Here is a 6,000-nt window from a genome sequence, read left to right as displayed (position 1 = left end):
ATGTTATCACAGTAAATTGACAGTTCCTTGTAGCCATTTTTCTTTCTTCCTTTCTTCCATCTTTTTTCTTTCTTTTTTTCTTTCTCTCATTCTCTGTTTTATTTGATAGGACAGAAATTGAAAGGAGGGCCCAGGTGCTGAACTGGTTAAACACATGTTACAATGTGCAAGGAATCAGGTTTGAGCCCCCTGTCCCCACCTGCAGGGGGAAAGATTTGCCAGTGGGGAAGCAGTGTTGAAGGTGTGTCTCTCTGTCTTCCTCTCTACCACCCCTCCCCTCTCCATTTCTGGCTGTCTTTATCCAATCAATAAATAAAAATAATTTTTTTTAAAGAGAGAAAAAAAATGAGAGGAGAGGGGAGAAAGAGAGACACCTGCAGCTCTACTTCACCAGATGTGAGTCTCCCCTCCCTACAGGTGGGAATAAGGGCTTGAATTTGAGTGCTTGGGCATGGTAGTGTGCACTCAGTTAGGTACACCACTACCAGGGCCCTCATTATCAATTATAATTATGGAAATGCAAATCAAAATAACTGTGGGATATTACCTCATAACCTGTTGGTGCAGCGGATAAGGTGTTGAGCTCATGAGCATGAGATCCCGAGTTCAGTTTCTGTCCTTACATATGCCAGAGTGGTGCTCTGGTTTTCTCTCATTAATAAATCATTTTTATTTTATTTATTACTTATTATTCATGTGCTCCAGGAGGTGGTGCAGTGGATAAAGCACTGGGCTCTCAAGCATGAGGTTCTCAGTTCAAAGAATATACACCAGACTGATGTCTTATTCTTTCACTCTCTCTCCTAACCCTCTCGTTAAAATATTATTTATAGGGAGTCGGGCAGTAGAGCAGCGAGTTAAGCACAGGTGGCACAAAGCACAAAGACCGGCTGAAGGATCCTGGTTCAAACCCTCGGCTCCCCACCTGCAGGGGAGTCACTTCACAGGCGGTGAAGCAGGTCTGCAGGTGTCTATCTTTTTCTCCCATCTTCCCCATCTCTCTCCATTTCTCTCTGTCCTATCCAACAATGACGGTATCAACAGCAACAGTAATAACTACGACAATAAAAAAGAAAAAACAAGGGCAACAAAAGGGAATAAATTAAAAAAATGTTTATTTTTTTAAAAATACTATTTATTTTTACCATAGCACTGCTCAGCTCTGGCTTACGGTGATGGTGGGAAACTGAATCTGGAGCCACAAGGAGTCTTTTGTATAACCATTATATTTTCTCCTCCAACCACCAACTTTTTTTTTTTTTTGCCTCCAACGTTATTGCTGGGGCTCGGTGCCTGCATTAAGAATCCACTGCTACTGCAGGCTATTTTTTCCTTTTTGTTGCCCTTGTTTATTGTTGTTATTGCTGTCATTGTTGTTGGATAGGATAGAGAGAAATCCAGAGGGGGGGGAGAGAAAGATAGACACCTGCAGACCTGCTTCACCGCTTGTGAAGGGACTCCCCTGCAGGTGGGGAGCCAAGGGCTCTAACTGGGATCCTTAGGCCGGTCTTTGAGCTTCACGCCACGTGCACTTAAACCCACTGAGCCACCTCCCTTGTTTTTTTTTTTTGTCTTTTTTTTAACACAGACCTATTAACTGTCACTGCAGTCAGAGAAAAAAAAATAGCATAAGGCAGCTTAAAGCATATTCTGTGTAAACTCTAGAACAGGTCTAATGAGGGGAGCTGTGGAAGGTGATGCTGAAAGGTAGAGTGAACCATGATGTGTAGTCCTGAAAAATCAGTTCTAAAAATATTTCATTTCCATGGCAGTGGGAAGTTATTGAGTTTAGTAATTGTGGTTTAGTATTTCAGAAGAAAAGTAAAACCAGAGTTCTCTGTCCCCTGGTGTCAGTGCAGGGCCTCCCTGCCGCTGCTCCAGACTCTGAGGGCAGTGGCAATGGAGGCTCACAGTTATATTTGGTGGGTCTCAAGGGAGTCCTCTTCTCCCTTCAGCCGTCCCCTTGTTGGTGAGGCAGACTTGAGGTGGTGGGTGTCTCGGCTGGTGAGCTGCCGGGACTGTTACCAGCTGCTTGATCTCTCCCTGGGCTCCTCGCTGTCCATGGGCCACACGTGTTTGCACTCACCGGTGATTTGGTGGGTTCCTGAAGTTGATCCGTCCTGTCCTGTTGTAGTCCCAGGTGATCTCCTTTGGTGTTCAGTTGAGAGGAGAGGAGAGAGGGGAGGGGATGGGAGGGGAAAGGAGCACAGCTGCTGCTCCGCAGCCCCGCCTCCCCTGAATGTACTTTCAAACTTGGGTCATTCACCCAAGCAAGAGTTCATGATCCTAAACCTGGAACCAATGCAGTGCTTACAGCTTTAATGCCACCAAGTTACAGATGCTACCATGATGCCAAACAGACCTCCCTGGGCAAACAACCTCACCAATGTGTCCTGGAACCTCACCTGCCCATACCCCTGCCCCACTAAAGAAAGATAGAGACAGGATGGGAGTGGATCCACCTGTCAGTGCCCAGATCCAGCAGAGAAGAAATTACAGAATTCAGACCTCCCACCTTCTGCACCCCATAAAGATCTTTGTTCCATACTATCAGAGGGATAAAGATAGGGAAGCTTCCAATGGAGGGGATAGGATACAGAACTCTGATGGGGGGAACTGTATGCCTCTTATCCTATGATCTTGTTGATCATTATTGAATCAATCAAAAATTAAAATGAAATAAGAAAAAGAAAAGTAAAACCAAGTTAAGTGGTGCCCTCACAGAAACAGTAGAGGAAGAATGGGAACTAGAACCAAGGTTTTTCCTCACCAACCGTATCCTATAGAAAACAGAAAAGAATTGCAAAATTGCCGGCGAGGACACTTCTGTTTTTGAACTCTGCTTCTGCATTTAGGAAAGTTCTTAAATTCTTTTTTTTTCTTCTCATGTTGTCAGGTTTTTTAAAAAAATATTTTATTTATTCATGAGAAATGATAGGAGAGAGAGAAAGAACCAGACATCACTCTGGTACATGTGCTGCCGGGGACTGAACTTGGGACCTCATGCTTGAGAGTCCAAAGCCTTATCCACTGCACCACCTCCTGGACCACAGTTTTTCTTTTTTTAAATCCTTTTATGGATGCAGTTTCTTTTTTCCTTCCTTCCCCCCTCCCTCCCTCACTTCCTTCTCTTTTTTTTTTTCTTCCTTTTTTTTTTTTTTTTTTTGTCTCCAGGGTTACCTCTGGGGCTCAGTGCCTGCACCACAAATCCACTGCTCCTGGAAGCCATTTTTCCCATTTTCTGTTATCCTTGTTGTTGTTATTGTTACCATTGATGTTGTTGGACAGGTCAAAAAGAAATCGAGAGAGGAGGGGTGACAGAGAGGGGAAGAGAAAGATCGACACCTGCAGTCCTGCTTCACCACTTGTGAAGTGACTCCCCTGCAGGTGGGGAATCCGGGGCTCAAACCGGGATCCTTAGGCCAGTCCTTGCACTTCACACCATGTTCGCTTAACCTGCTGCACTACCTCCCGACCCCCATGGATGCGGTTTCTTTTTTTCTTTACTTATTTTATTTATTTATTCATGAAGAATAGAGGTGGAGACAGAGAGACAGAACCAGACATCACTCTGGTGCATGTGCTGCCTGGGATAGAACTCAGGACCTCAGGAATAGGTTGGTATCGCAGCGGGTTAAACGCAGGTGGCGCAAAGCGTAAGGACCTGCATAAGGATCCCAGTTTGAGCCTCTGGCTCCCCACCTGTGGGGGAGTCACTTCACAAATGATGAAGCAGGTCTGCAGGTGTTTTTCTCCCTTTCTGTCTTCCTCCCTTCTCTCCATTTCTCTCTGTCCTATCCAACAACAACAATAAAACAAGGGCAACAAATAAATAAATAAATAAATAAGGGAATAAATAAATAAGAACTCAGGACTTCACTCTTGACAGTCCATTGCTTTATCCACTGTGCCACCTCCCGGACCACTGGATGCAGTTCCTTATGAAATTAACTTAGGTGAAAATATTGATGTATAGTACAAAAATACAAAAACCTAACTAGTAAAGGTAGCTATAGTAACAAAGTACATTTTTATTTATTATTTTAAGAAATATATTTAACGTAATAAAGACTTTCTGTAACTTTATGTATTGTTTAAATAATTACTGAGGGGGTTTGGAAGATAGCTCACCTGGTAGATCACATACTATCATGCTCAAGGACCTGGGTTTGAGCCCTGGGCACCACATATGAGCACCATGCAGAGGGAAACCTTCCTCAATGGTGGAGCAGTACTGTGGTGTCTTTCACCCCCATCCTGGAAAAAAATATTGTGGACCACAGATCTAGCTCAGTGACAGGATACATAGTTCACATCTGTGAAGTCCTGGCTTTTTTTTTTCTTTTCTTTTCTTTCTTTAAGTCCTGGTTTCTATTCCTGACATGCTCCCAAATTTTTCATTTGTTCTGTTGAGCAGCAAATCCTATTTCAGGCCAGTAGTACTAAAGTAATATAGTCAGAACTTTTTCTTTACCAGAGCAATGCTCAGCTCTGGGTTATGGTGGAGTGGAGGATTGAACCTGGGACTTTGGAGCCTCAGGCATGAGAGTCTCTTTGCAGAACCATTATGCTATCTACCTCCACCCCACCCCCAGTGCTCTGGTAAAAGTAAATATAAATTTTTATTTCAGTATCATTAAACAAGTTGAGGGGGGCTGGGCGGTTAAGTGCACACAGTGCCATGCACAAGGACCGGTGCAAGGATCCTGGTTCCAGCCCCCACCTCCCCAAAGGGTGATGGGGGGGTCACTTCACAAGCTGTGAAGCAGGGCTGCAGGTGTCTCTCCCTTTCTGCCCCCCTCCCCTCTCAATTTCTCTCTGTCCTATTCAATAAAATGGAAAAAATGGCTGAAAGAAACAGTATATTTGTAGTGCTGGCACTGAGCCCCAGCAATAATCCTGGAGGTAAAAAAAATAAAGTTATCAGGTCCATTTTCTCCCCTAATTTCTCTTTCCCTGTATCAGAGAAAGCGTCTCAAACAAGAAAATGATTGTAGAGCTAAAAAAAAAAAAAAAGGGGGGGAGGGGTGCATAGGGTTAAGTGCACAGGGCACAACGCGCCCAGACTGGCACAGGGATTCCCGGTTCAAGCTCCCAGCTCCCTACCTGCAGGGGGGTCACTTCACAGAAAATGAAGCAGGTCTGCAGTTTTCTTTCTCTCCCCGTCTTGATTTCTCTGTCCTACCCGGCAACAACAGCAATAATAGTAAGAATAATACTATCAGCAACAAGGGCAACAAAAATGGGAAAAAAGGCACCGAGCCCAGCGATAACCCTGGAGGCAAAAAAAAAAAAAGTATAAACTCTATTTATTAGCTCTTTTCTTCTGCATAAGGAGATGGTGATTAGAAATAACTTCTCTATTGGTGTATTGAACCAAAGTAAAAGACTCTGGAGTGGGTGGGGGGAGAGTACAGGTCCTGGAAAAAGGTAACAGAGGACCTAGTGGGGGTTGTATTGTTATGTGGAAAACTGAGGAATGTTATACATGTACAAACTACTCTATTTACTGTTGACTATAAAACATTTATCCTCCAATAATGAAAAAAAAAAAATTCTCTAGGTCAGTAGCAGAACCAGGACTAGAAAATTGGTCTTGAAGTGGTCCGGGAGGTGGTGCAGTGGCAAAGCTTTGGACTCTCAAGCATGAGGTCCCGAGTTCAATCCCCGGCAGCACATGTGCCAGAGTGATGTCTGGTTCTTTCTTTCTCCTCCTATCTTTCTCATAAATAAAAATTAAAAAGATAATAAATACTAAAAAAAAAAAAAAAAAAAAAAAGAAAATTGGTCTTGTGGTCCAAGAAGTGGTGCTGTGGATAAGTACTGGACTCTCAAGCATGAGGTCCCAAGTTCAATCCTAGGTAGCACATGTACCAGAGTGATGCCTAGTTCTTCCTCTCCTCAATGTTTCTCATTAATAAAAACCTTTACAAAAAAATGAAGGGGGGCTGGCACACCTGGTTGAGCGCACACATTACAGTGCACAAGGATCCGGGTTCA

This window comes from Erinaceus europaeus, chromosome 9 (genome assembly GCF_950295315.1).
Source record: "Erinaceus europaeus chromosome 9, mEriEur2.1, whole genome shotgun sequence".
Classification (NCBI taxonomy): domain Eukaryota; kingdom Metazoa; phylum Chordata; class Mammalia; order Eulipotyphla; family Erinaceidae; genus Erinaceus; species Erinaceus europaeus.
Note: the sequence above shows the minus strand (reverse complement) of the source record.